This window comes from Ambystoma mexicanum, chromosome 9 (genome assembly GCF_040938575.1).
Source record: "Ambystoma mexicanum isolate Mex_15411 chromosome 9, UKY_AmexF1_1, whole genome shotgun sequence".
NCBI classification, from domain to species: domain Eukaryota; kingdom Metazoa; phylum Chordata; class Amphibia; order Caudata; family Ambystomatidae; genus Ambystoma; species Ambystoma mexicanum.
This window is the reverse complement of record NC_090931.1, coordinates 129042483-129056781: the sequence shown is the minus strand read 5'-3', so window position 1 is coordinate 129056781 and position 14299 is coordinate 129042483.

Genomic DNA, 14299 nt, shown 5'->3' with positions numbered 1-14299 from the left:
ACACACATTCAAGCCCGCGTCTATGTGGCCTCTAACAACACAGTCAAACTCTTTAAAATCTGCAAGGAACTGGTCAATCCTGTTGTGGTCTTTACCTCTCCTGTTCCCTCCCAGGCCCTCTGTATTGCTCTGCCTCTCACTTCTCAGCTAAAACTCAGGACATCCTGTCCTCCATCTCCTCTTCCTCTCCCCCTTCCTCTCTTAGCCCCCCTATGGCCATCTCTATCTCTCTTCCTTCTTTCTCCTCTTTCTCTCTGACAACACCTGACAAAGTTTCTAGACAAGTCTGATCTATGAAAGTGTCGTCCAAACAAGTGCTCCCCTGCTCCTCCAGAATGATCAAGACCATATTGACACCCTCGCTCCAGCCTTGGCGGGTTTCTGTAATCACACCTTCGCCACTGGAATGTTCCCCTCTCCCCTTAAGCACTCCCTTATGCACCCACTCCTCAAAAAGGCGTCTGCCGATCCTGCCTGTCCAGCAAACTATTGCCCAATCTCCATCAGCCCTTTCCTGGGCAAACTTTTGGAAAAGCTGGCCATCTCCCAGCTTAATCTTCACACTGAATCTGCTGGTTGTCTCCATGACAATCAGTCTGGCTTCAGAGCTGCCAGAGGCACGGAAACTGCTCTCCTGAACACCTGTGAAGATCTGCTCTGTAACCTTGATACCAGCTCTCCTTTTGTCCTCATCCTCCTTGATCTTTTCTCTGGTTTCTAAATGGTCAACCACTCCATCCTGATCAATCCTGATCAATTGACTCCATCAGAACCTGGGCATCACGGATCAGACCCTTGAGTGGCTGAACTCCTTCCTCTTGGACTACCCCTCCCACGTCCAACTTTTCTGGTTTCTCTTCGCTCCATCCTCTCACCCTTGTTTTTTCAACCTCTACTTGGCCCCTTTGGCCCACCTGATCTCTACCTTCTCCTTTAACCTTCAGTGTTTTACGGATGACACTCTGCTTTCCTTCAGGCTCGCCTTAGACTCCTCTTCTCTCTCGCTCATTACTGACTGTCTATCCGCGATTCAGGATTGGTGTGCCTACAGCGATCTTTGCCTTAATGTCAGTAAGATGGAGATCCTTCTCATTGGGACTGCTGCCCCCTCTCTTACTCTGGCTGCCCACCTTGGGCCCTCTTCCTTCGCCTTCCTGCGAGGCAAACAACTTTGGTGTCATCGTTGACTACACTCTCTAATTCTCGCCTCACATCTCGGACGTCACCGAGAAGTCCCACTACCAGCTGCTCCTCCTCAAAGAGACTCTTCCCTTTCTCCCTTTCCCCCAGAAGTCACTGTCTCTAGAGTTCTGGTTCTCTCTAGGCTGGACTACTGCAACAGCCTCTTTCTCAATTTGCCTTCCTCTACTCTCCGCCCTCTGCAACTAATCCAGAACAGGACTGCAAGACTTATCCTTGGCCTCAAGCCCAGGGATTGTATCTCTCCAGACCTGAAAGCTCTCTACTGGCTCCCAGTTGCTGCAAGGATCAAATTCAAGTCCCTTTGCATGGTTCACAAGGCTTTCTGGGCCCGGGGCCCCCACTACATCCACCGCTCTCTTCCAAAATACCATCCGCCTCGAGCCCTTCGCTCAGCTACCTCCAACTCTCTAAGGGTTAGACGTTTCTCCAGGAAGAGAGTGTGGGGTAAATCTCTCTCCTCTGCAGGTGCCACCCTCTGGAATAGCCTCCCTGCCCCTCTCAAACTTGAACCGGACCACCTGAAGTTCCGGAAGCAGCCCAAAACGTTCCTCTTGTCCTCTGATTTCTCTCTTTCTCCCTCCCCTGCTGGCCTACCTGACCTACTGACTGGTTGCTTGGTTACACTCAGAGTCCGACTGAGTCCATACTCTTTCTTGATCAGTCATCCCTGCATTGCCTCTAGGCCTACCACACACTTAGGGGCCGTAATTGTAACCCTACAGTCCCTTATTCTCCTTGCACTACCCAGAGCTGTGCTGCCCTGGCTGCACTTACTCAGAGCATTGCTGCCCTGTATTTCCTTCTCCTCTCCCTTGCACTTCCACCCTCCCTTTCCCCTTGCACTTCTCGTTCTCGCACTTGCACGATCTGAATGACACAAGGCCCAGTAAGATCGTTTGTCTTGTCCTCCCTCTACCTTCCCTCCCTTGTCTTGTCGCGCCTAGAAACACTTGTGTACAGGCGCATTATAAATGACATATCATATAATTTGATCACAGATGCCCAGAAAAATATACAATGCCACAGTAAGAAACGGCTAGACTGGCAGCACCCAAATGGCAGTCTAGCTAAGTAATTACACTTAGCAGGACTGCATTATCAGAAATGCCCAGTTAAAAAAAGTCATACCAAACTGAGGAATGACTAGACTGGCTGCACCAAAATGCCTCTCTAGCCACTAATACCACATATCATGCCTGTTTAATGATAATGATAATGATGTATTATTTATATAGCACCTTTTTCCAAAGCGCTTTACAGAGCACATATTTACATACAATATCACCCAACCGAAATTGGTACTCATTAGCCTGGACATGGACAACCATTTTGATTTGTCGCACAATCTAGCCCCCACACATCCCCTCTCCCTCCCACCCCTACCCCAACCTCCAAAATCAGCTCCATGTCCCAGAATTACCTACACATCCTTCTTCCTTGTCCCAGGGCTTACATATGAGTCTCCTTGCCACACATTTAAGTACTGGGATGAGGAAGAGTTGGATAAGGAGTAATTATGATTACAAGTAGCAAAGTCAGGCATTACCTCCGTGTACCTCTACCTCATCCAAGTAATTGTGTATGAGGACACAGATGCTAAACGGCACCTGGGTTTCGCTGTTAACAAGAGCCCAGCAATTACTAACATAAAGCATTTTTTAGGCAATTGAAATCGTGATGTGGGTTTAATACATGCATGCCAGGGGAGTGATTGGAAGGGTAGAGAGGGAACAGGAGACCACTCATTCTCACAGCAAGTCCATAAGTGGGTGCTTAAAGGAGAGAGTTAACTGCTTGTAACATTGAAGCTGCACTAGAATAGTCTCATTAAAATGCGTATGGAAATGTAGATGCCCCCAAACAAATAGGTTTGCCCCTCCCCAACCGCCCATGAAGTTAGCGCCTCTCCCAACATTTGAAGGGTTAGCTCCCCGAAATGTAGGTTTTGTTGTGCCCCTGAACGCAAACACACACCATTCACCATATACACACACGCACACCCAGCCATCCATACATTTAAGTGTTAATTCTTTCACCATACAGGCACACCCAGGCAGCCATCCATACATTAAGTGTGCACCCTTTCACCATACAGGCACACCCAGGCAGCCATCCATACATTAAGTGTGCACCCTTTCACCATAAAAGTACACCCACCCAGGCACCCACCCATATATTTAAGTGTGAAGAACCCTTTCACCATACACTCACACACGCACACTTCATGAGGTTGAGGGCAGCCCTAATACTTGAAAAAGAAATTGGGCCTCATTACAACTATGCCGGTCCAGAAACAACGGTGACGGTAAGCTTACTGGCACCGTTGTTTCCGGAAACGGCATATTACAGCTCTGCGGGGTGAACTGCACCCACCCGCAGAGTTTTCACATAAGCACCGGCACCGTTATTAACGGTGCCGGTGCTTCCGTGGTCCCCATTCCCATAGAGTCCTATTGGATTCTATGGGAATGGGGACTTACCATTTGCCGGCGCCTGACTTCCCGGACTGGCAGGGTTGTAATACCCTGGTGTTACTGGGAAGTCAGGTGCCGGTAAATCATTACGGGTCCGGTGGCAACCTGCTGGTAGAACCGGCATGTTTACCGCCAAACCCGTAATGAGGCCCATTGGCTCTCATTCCAACCCAGGCGTTAAGGGTTTAACGGCGCCGGCGGCGCCGTTAACCCTTAACGCCTGATTTCCACCTTAATGCCTGCTTTTAGCAGGCGTTAAGTACCAAGGCGCTAAGCGTCCTTGGCGCTAATTACGGCACCGTAATTTACGGTGCCGTAATTAGCACCTTCCCCACTCCCATTATGCCCTACGGGGCAAAAATGGGAATGGGGAAGGGTAAATGGGGATTGGGGATTTACCGCCCCACTCACCTTGGAATGGGGCGGTAAATCCGCCATCCACCATGGTGTAAACAGAGTTTACACCATGGTTGTAAAGTAGGGAACTTACCACCTGGGTTGGAATGAGGGCCATTGTTTCTTTTTGAAGTCTGTCTAACTTCATAAAGACATTGGGCCTCATTGCAAGGTAGGCGGTAAACCATGGCGCTATTAGCGCCATGGTTCATGCCGGTAATTTACCGGTACCGCCTTGGAGGAAAGGGGAATTACCGCCCTATTCCAAGGTTGGGAAGGCGGTAATTTCTCCTTCCTCCATTGCCCTTCCCCATTCCCATTTTTGCCCGATAGGGTGGGTATAATCAGTCCTGGACTGGCCTACCGGGACACCGGGACTTTCCCCGGTGGGCCTTGGGGTCATAGGGCCTCTTTTGGGGGAAGGATACATAAATAAATGACTGGGAATGAACATCCAGGCCAGCCTGAATAGTTCGCTATCCACTGGCTGCAGCATTTCTTTTCTGCCCTGTGGCTTACGCCTGTCCCTTTGTGAGGGGAATCGACTGCACGTGACCTCTGCTGCGCTCGTATCACATGAGCAGGTGCAGCGCAGTCCGGGCCGACCTGACCTCAGTGCTGACTCAGTGCCTCTGCTGCTGGTGAGTGTTGCATGCTCCGCCCGCCAGCCCACAAGGGAGGGGAGCAGTAAGCGACATTAGGCTCTGCCATTTCAGGTGCGATTACTATTAGAAAAAGTTTTTATTTTTTTATTTTGGGCTAATCTTCAGAACGGTCGATCACTGGAACTCACGCACGTTACCAATCTTTCCAGAAGTCCATAACGCCGAACGTGCATCACCTAGTCCTCGCTTGCGCAAATTAGGGCCCTCTTTATGTTGCTCAGCCATGTAAATAACATTTAGCTGTGTACAAGACTAGGGGGATGTACCGTGTAGGGGTAACTGTCAAAGGTGCGCAACATGTGTTGGCCTGAAATGGATCACAGTGGCTGTGACACTCTGAGTGCTCTCCAGTTCCCCCTTTTCAAAATGACTTGTACAAAGTGGGAGCCACAAGTAACACATGCAGCAGGGCGCGCTGCATCCAGGGGCACAGGAAAATGAAGCGTGTTCCTCAATCTGGATTTCTATCTTCAGAACTATTATTACTTTAGGAGTTGTGCATGTCTGCATACTCTCAGTGAGTGTTCAATTCTGTTTGCTTAAGTGACTTTCTCATGGCTTGTTGGCGATGCATCATGGAATGGGTCATTTTGTGCCATAAAATGGTATTTTTGCAGGATTTTGGTTGCACGTCGTTCATGGAGTCGATGATGCGATAGTGAGCCAGGGTGCAAGAGAGAGGGGGGCAGTGTGCGAGAAAAAGAGGGTGCACGAAGGTGGGAGAGAGCCAGGGTGCAACAAAGAGGATGTGTGTGCAAAGGTGCAAGAGAGCCAAGGTGCAAGAGAGAAAGACAGGGTGTGAGAAAAAGAGTGTGTGCAAAAAAAGTGTGTGCATAAAGGTGTTAGAGAGCCAGGGTGCAGCAAAAAGGGTGTGTGCTAAGGTGCAAGAGAGCCAGGGAGCAAGAGAGAAAGACAGGACACAAGGAAAAGAGTGTGTCCACGAAGGTGCAAGAGAGCCAGGGGCCAACAAAGAGGGTGTGTGTGCAAAGGTGCAAGAGAGCCAGGGTGCAAGAGAGAAAGACAGGGCGCAAGGAACAGAGGGTGTGCATGAAGGTAGAAGAGAGCCAGGTGCAACAAAGAGGGTGTGGGACAAATGTGCAAGAGAGCCAGGGAGCAAGAGAGAAAGACAGGGTGCAAGGAAAAGAGTGTGTCCACGAAGGTGCAAGAGAGCCAGGGTGCAACAAAGAGGGTGTGTGTGCAAAGGTGCAAGAGAGCCAAGGTGCAAGAGAGAAAGACAGGGCGTGAGAAAAAGAGTGTGTGCATGAAGGTGGAAGAGAGCCAGGGTGCAACAAAGAGGGTGTGTGTGCAAAGGTACAAGAGAGCCAGGTTGCAAGATAGAGAAAGACAGTGGGCAAGGAAAAGAGGGTGTGCACGAAGGTGGAAGAGAGCCAGGGTGCAACAAAGAGGGTGTGTGTGCAAAGGTGCAAGAGAGCCAGGATGCAAGAGAGAAAGACAGGGTGCAAGGAAACGAGGGTGTGCACAAAGGTGGAAGAGAGCCAGGGTGCAACAAAGAGGTTGTGTGTGCAAAGGTGCAATAGAGCCAGGGTGCAAGAGAGAAAGACAGGGCACAAGGAAAAGAGTGTGTGCATGAAGGTGGAAGAGAGCCAGGGTGCAACAGAGAGGGTTGTGTGCAAAGGTGCAAGAGAGCTAAGGTGCAAGAGAGGAAGACAGGGCGTGAGGAAAAGAGTGTGTGCATGAAGGTGGAAGAGAGCCAGGGTGCAACAAAGATGGTGTGTGTGCAAAGGTGCAAGAGAGCCAGGGTGCAAGAGAGAAAGACAGGGCACAAGGAAAAGAGGGTGTGCACGAAGGTGGAAGAGAGCCAGGGTGCAACAAAGAGGGTGTGTATGCAAAGGTGCAAGAGAGCCAGGGTGAAAGAGAGAAAGACAGGGCGCAAGGAAAAGAGGGTGTGCACGAAGGTGGAAGAGAGCCAGGGTGCAACAAAGAAGGTGTGTGTGCAAAGGTGCAATAGAGCCAGGGTGCAAGAGAGGAAGACGGGGCACAAGTAAAAGAGGGTGTGAACGAAGGTGGAAGAGAGCCAGGGTGCAAAAAAGATGGTGTGTGCGCAAAGGTGCAAGAGAGCCAGGGTGCAAGAGAGAAAGACAAGGCGTGAGAAAAATAGTGCATCCATGAAGGTTCAAGAGAACCCGTGTGCAAGCAAGAGTGAGAGTGTGCGAGGGTACGACAGAGCCAGGGTGCTATCGAGTGAGAGGCTGTGTCCAAGCAAAGGCACAAGCACGAGAGCAAGGGTGAAGGACGGGAATGGTGCACAAGATGGAGAGGGGGCTATAGGTGATGAAGATAGGGCTGTCTTGAGAGGGACAGGTGCTGCGTGAGCGGAAGCAAGGGATACGTGAGGAAGAGGGGGCTGGACGCAAAGGAAGATAGTGCATGAGAAGGAGAGTATGTGCATTAAAGGGGGAGTGCGCAGATGGAAATGAAATACATTGACCCAAGGCCCTGAGCTGCCATCACCCATGGTCTATTTCGCTCACATTGTGCTCCCTCTCCTCCGAGCCTGTGATCTGTTAGCCTTTGTGTGTTAACTCCCCTTTTTGCTATGCCCTTCAGAGACTCTCTGCAATCTTACACCCATTTTCACATTCATAAAAAGGGTTGTTTTTTTTGGTGCTCTTTTAAAAGAAAACATTCGGTTTAACATTTTATGTTGAGAAAAAATAATCTGTCAGTGTCCCTTTATCACAAAATGTGCACAGCATTTACCTTTGTGTTGTTTAATGTTCCCTTTTCATACATTTTGTCGGGTGGAGGGAGCTTTGCAAGAATGCTTGCTGCTAACCATTGTTCTTGCTCTAGCTTGAATGCCAGCAAGGCCGACTCAAACTCCCATCCTTCTAATGTTGATAAATGTAGTACTATTATGTTGGAAAACAGTAAGATGGGATTTTACAGTGCTAAGAAGCAGTAGCAAGCACTAGATACAAAACAAGTGAATGAATCAGTCTCCTTTCAACCAACAGTTTTTCCTAATGTTTTATGTTGTCGGGTTCATTTAGCATGTGATTTTGTGCTCTGCAAATCAGCCTTATTAAACACACAGCCATGGTGCTAGTCTTGATCGATGACAATGAAGACATTAATATATGTTGATGCACATTTCATGGACGGATGGGAGGTAATGTGCATAGCTGTATAACATTGGAGACTGAGTTACCCACACACCGTGTATACAATTCCAGGTTCCAGACTTGGCTAAATTGTCGGATTAATTTGACCCAAATGGACCAATTCTCCTAACGGCTAAAGATAGATCACTGAGAAGTGATTCATTTCAGTTTTCAATATAAAAAACCCTAAACCCTTTATTGCTAAATTCACCATTGTCACGCCCCAGATCACTGAAATTCTGCACGCCCTAAACACACTCCTATCAACTCCACCAACTCCACGCCCTTTACGCCCAGGCCATTTTTACAATGTTTGCCTATGGTGCCCTTTATCTTGCTTATGCTAGTGATGTTGAACCATGGTAGACCCACTAGCACAGCTGCATAGGCAAATATGGCTACACTTGCCATATGATGACAGCATCAAGGCACGAGAGGGTACCCTGTACCCTGTAAAAGATGACTATAAACTGGCACTCCCCGAGGCTACATTCAGCATATTATCAAAGCAACTGGGCAAGTGAAGCTGTATTTAGCATTTTATGACTATAACTGGCATCTGAGGTTTTAACTGACATAACCTGATAGTAACCGGGCACAGCGGCAGGACTAGCATATGGTATGATTGCTCGCCTAGGTGTGCCCTAGGTGTGCCCTTGGCATATCTTGACAGCACTCATGGGATATCGCTATAGCATCTTATTTAACATCTAGCTGCCAACTAAAATACCCTTTTTCTGCTTTAGATATATTTGCTGTTAATTGTGCACACATATTTTAGGTGCTTTTACTTTTATCACATCACTTCCTGCAGGGTCATCAGGAGTGGATGGGGTGGTCAAGGGGCAGCAGATGGCCCTTCCAGTGAAGTCATCAGGTGTAAGATGTCATTTTCACTCCCCCTTGTATTCTGGTAAATTAACGTCCTTAATTCCACGAACCCGGTGTTCATTTTTTATTTTGCATTTTTAAAGCTCTCACACAGCCCGGGGGCATCAAGGTGCAGTTACAGGAGTTGTTTATCTTAGTTGCGTAGTTGTTTGTCTTAGTTGTGTATTTATAATGCGCCTAAATACCCAGAGGTTTCCAAGCGCGGACCCGGGGATCGAACCTGTGTTGCTCCGTGTCGTCTTGCTTCCAAGGCGAACACGTTGCCGCTGAGAAATTCTCCCGGGACGACGGTTCATGTTATAATGGTGAAGCTGGTGGTGGTGACGGGGGCGGGGGAGGGGGTGTTTTGGTATGCCATGCTTCAGTACCTCATATCCGCTATGTGCACCATGGCGGTTACATTTTCAGCTGAAAGCTGTACTTTTTAATCAACAGTGATGCCCAAAATGCCACAGAAATGTAACACAGTTCCATAAAAGTTTGCTCTTTGTGATCCATGGCGCAATTCCCTGGATGTCTGGTATAAATGAGAACCGAATGAATCATCAGTCTCTTTTTTTCCAGCCTAACTTCTTCCATCGCTGACACGCTAATTTCAGCAATTACACAACAGGGTCTGTCAAGCATATTAAACAATGAAGTTAAACAGGAAATAAAAATTGTCTAGAGGTTTAGGTGGAATTAGAAAAACAAAATCTTAGAATTAAAAAAACGTCTTGTCCTTGCTGTAGGTTGAAATGACCATTAAGCCCTGTATAGCAGGGAGGTGTTTTTATTGTGGGTTAATGCCCAACACCAAGTTATTGCCGCAGGCATAGCAGAGGGCAATATTTTGAGCAAGAGCATTATCCTAGTTGATAAGGGTATTAGCACTTTGTGGTAAACTAAAACAAAACAGTGTATTTAATGTTAGTTGTTAGGCTTCTGCTGAAGTCAACATATGTGCAAGGAGGTCAATAATTAAGCAATATGCCCTGAGCGGCGGGGGCATTACCGAGTCAGGTAATGCCTCGGGGCCCATAGTTATAGGCCTGAGCGAAGCAAGGGCGTTATTGAAGGCCCGGGGCATTACCAGACTCGGTATTGACCCCGCCATGAGGGGTCTATTGATATTAGTAACCCGGCCCACAAGACTGGGGTACTAAAAGCATTTTTTTATGTCCTGAAACGCTGCAGCGTTTCCGAACGGAAAAGAAAAAAAAATGATGACGAAAATGGCCGCCGGCAAAAGGAAAACGAAGTCCGTTTTCCCCTTCCATGGCGGCTTTCGGGAGCGGATGGGCTGGGAACAGAAGTGTTCCCAGCGCGTTCACTCCTGAAAAAGAGAAATCAGAAGGTAAGTGGGGTTGGTGGGGGGGTTGGGAGGGATGGTACGGGTGGGGAGGGGTGAGGAAAGGGAAAAAAACATACTTGAGTCCCCAGCGGGGGGCGATGGCAGCTTCTCAGCCGTGTGGAGGCTTGGTGCGGGGATAGCCCCGCCTTGAGCCTCCTCATTAACTGAGGGGCAGCACGCCCCCCCTTTGGGAACAATGGCCATGGAATCCTAGCTGAGGGATTCCCACCGGTAATGACCCGGCGAGAGCCAATCAGAATGTGTCTTACCTTCTGGTTGACTCTTGCCGGGTACTAATAGAGATTATTGACAGTCAATAATGTCTCACGGATGCTGACAGGTTCCAAACCTCGAATGGGTGTTATCAGCCAGCTCCCAAATTAAGCGCCTGAGGCAAATCATATGGGCACTTAACGAGGGTCAAAGAGCTTGAGAACTGTCCATCCAGCCTAGCCATAGTGGGCTAGAATGTCACTGTGATATTGGGAAATACTAGCCACATGGGCAAAAAAAAGAGAGGATGAAAAGAAATCTAAGTAAGAGCCATTAAAGGTGTCCAAAGTAAAGCAGCACTAACCTGTGCGCTGGCTGCCCGCCACTGATTGCAATGGTGGGAGGCTGGATAGCGGAGAATGAGTCGGACAGGAGACTGGTGGACTACGGAGTTGGGTGAAATAGAAGGCCGTGTCTGGGAGATAGAGAAAAGGTAAGGGGTGCCAGAACACAGAGCAGTCACTGGAGTAAGTGTTAAAAGCCAGGAGGAAAGCACAGGAAAAGAAGAACCAAGGTTATGGTGCGGGTGAGGATGAGGCAGGGAGATGAATTGAGATAAAGACGAAATGGCACAGTGTGAGAGTGGGGAGCAGAGATTTGATCAGGAATCTATGATAAGTGAAGATAATTGCAGAGGAGAATGCACTGGGATTGAGTATACCAACAGGGACCGAGCGACCGCAGAAAGGCACATGAGGGGAGAGATAAGCAAGGAAACAGGAGCCAGCAAAGGGCACCGGTGTTGTCACACAGGGGGAGAGGAACATTCACTGTGGTGGAGAAGAGAGGCCTATATAAGAGGTTAATCCCTTCTCCTGCCCCATTGTTGCCAGGACTGGACTGGACTATAGGTAACTCTGGAGATTTCCCTGTAGCCCTCTGCCCTATGGGCCTCTTTTGTGTGGTAACCTATTTTATTTCCAAATGTTCGCATTGTAAATGGGTTGGGGTTGCTGAAAATGTGTAATATGGGGCCACTTTGAACATTTTTCCAGGGCCTCTTTTGGTTCCCAGTCCACCCCTGGGTATAATGGGAATGGGGAAGGCGCTAATTACGGTACCGCAAATTGCGGCGTTAAATTCCCCAACCCGCAAAGGGACCTCATAGTAAGGCGGTAAGGATTTACTGGTACCGGTAAAATACCAGTACCGGTAAACCCTTACCGCCTACCGTGTAATGAGGCCCATTATTTCTGTTAAGGACCGAACCATAACAGAAATAATTTCTTTGTGTAGGCTGAGTGACTTCAAAAATAAACTATTTCTTTTTGAAGTCATAGGGCTCACCCCACCCCATGAAATGGAGGCATCCAGCCTAGGGTCTTCCATGCCATGGTGTTGGGGAAGCCCTCAGACTTCAAAAGGAAAGTTTCTTTTTGTCGTCACTCTGCCTTCATAAAGAAATTATTTCTGTTACAGAAATTATTTCTTTATGAAGGCAGAGTGAATTCAAAAAGAAAAAAAAAATTGGGAAAATTATTTTATTTATTTTTTCTCCTTCAAGTGGGGCCCCCTCCCAAGACATGTGCTGGTGGGGCCCCCTGCACTGCGGGGGGTGCGGGGGCCCCCGTTACGCCAGTGAGCCTATGATCGAAGCAGGCAGGCCAGTGAAATGAAACTGAATCTGGTCACAGACAGGGCTGGACTAGCCTTTGATCGAAGCAGACAGGCCAGTGAAATTAAACTGAATCTGGGCACAGACGAGAGGACTGGACTAGACTGTTATCACAGCAGACAGGCCAGTGAAATGAAACTGAATCTGGGCACAGATGACAAGACTGGACTAGCCTGTCATCGAAGCAGACAGGCCAGTGAAATGAAACTGAATCTGGGCACAGATGACAGGACTGGACTAGCCTGTGATCGAAGCAGACAGGCCCCTGTGATCGAAGCAGACAGGCCATTGAAATGAAACTGAATCTGGGCACAGACGACATGACCGGAGTAGCTTATGATCGAAGCAGCCAGGCCAGTGAAATGAAACTGAATATGGGCATAGATAGGACTGGACTAGCCTATGCTAGCAGCAGACAGGCCAGCGAAATGAAACTGAATATCGGCATAGATAGGACTGGACTAGCCTATAATCGAAGTAGACAGGCCAGTGAAATGAAACTAAATCTGGGCACAGGCTGGACTGGACTAGCTTATGAACGAAGCAGACAGGCCAGTGCGCCTGCGTCTTTCAGGTTTATAATCTTATGCATGGATTCGTGTGCAGATTTAAATGTTTAGAACTTACAACCATACGAGGTGAGAATGTGAGCAGTGCCATGCTGCCCACATTCACACAACAAGCAGGTCCTGTTCATTCATCTGCAGGGTGGCTGGACGACCGAGGAGGCTGCCATTTTGGTAGTGACATTTCCGCTAAGCAGGACTGGGAGAGGGCGTTGATAAAAACACTACTGACCTACGCACCTTTCCTACACTCCACTTCCAAACAGATTCACCCTTTTTTCCTTAAACTGATCTGAGGTTCATGTGACATGATGCGCAACATATGCAACATGGACAACTCACATCATAACATCTGTCTTCACTTAAAACAACCGTTTTTACAAATAATAACTTTTATACTAACATCACATGGTCTTGCCACCTTGACAGTGGTCTTGAATCTCCTCGGCGTGTGTTCTGCTGAGTTGTGGAGGAGAGAGGTACTGGTGTGCTGATTTCTTGGCCAACCTCGGGCTCTGCTGGATTCTCACCTCTGTTGAGTCCTCGTCTTGCTCTTTGGCCTCAGGCTGGTAGTCAATTGGTGAGTCGTCAGGTTTGCGGAACCAACTTTTGTCATGCGTTGCCCTGCTGTCTCCTTGGTTCACCGTGATCATAGAGCCTTGCAGAGCCTTGACTGTCCATGGTGTAGTCTCAAAAGCTGACTCAATCTATGGCCAGGGCGTCCATTATTAATCAGTACCTTGTCGCCGACCTCTAGATACCAGTTCCCCAGGTTCCTCCTTCAGCTCTCTTTCCAGTCTGAATCTCCCAGTCGTTGACCAAACTGGTCTGCAGCCATCAAAGGTATTGGCCTGGATGTGTGCTCCAATATCACAGAGGGAACCTTGCCACTTCTATATATTCCTACTGGCCCATAGCCATCGGGGTCCGATTCACTTGTGAGTCACACAATAGAAGGTCAGGAATGATGCAAATTCCCTGCTTTGGAAGATGGTGCCCTTTGTCCGATCGAGTGGATTTGGGAATGCTATGGCGAGCAAACAGCTCTTCCAGGCGCGCAATGGCGCATTGCACTGCTACAGAGGGAAGAAACTTAACGGTTGATGCTTGACACCCGGTGCAGTGAGCAAAAGTATTGTCCACCTCCCTATCCAGGTTTGGGAACCTCACTATTTCTCTGAGGTAGGAGATGGTCTTGCTTGCCCTCTGGTGTCCTTTGTGGGAAAGCATTGTAACCAGGTGAATTAGTTCTGAGGGTGTGCGTTCCACAGCAAAATGCCTTCATCGGACACTGAGAGTTCTGACCTCACCTTCCACAGGCCTGGCCGCTAAACCTGCATCACTGAGGTCCAGTGAGCCTGGAAAGCCAAGAACTTCTTCTAATGCCCTTGTTTCAAGTGGTTAAAGACCTCCTCAATCCCCAGGTGACACGCAGAGGCATCTGCAATCGACTGGAGCAACACCGTCCTTGGAACAGCCGCTCGTGTGACCATGTGTGACCGTTCATCCAGGTTGGCAGCCAGGCCCGCACCTTGATCTTGAGGAGGTGGCGGATGACATGATAAGTAATCTGTCGGGTGTCTGCACCTGCATGATACTGGAGCATGACACCATAATCTTGAAGGTTGCTATTGGTACTCTTGTTCAAAGGAGGTTTGCCTGGCATTTCGGTACTGGACTGCTCTTGTGGGCGGGACAAAGACTGATATGCAAATGGATATTCATCCTTTGTGAAAAGTACAGTGAGCAAAAAGCATG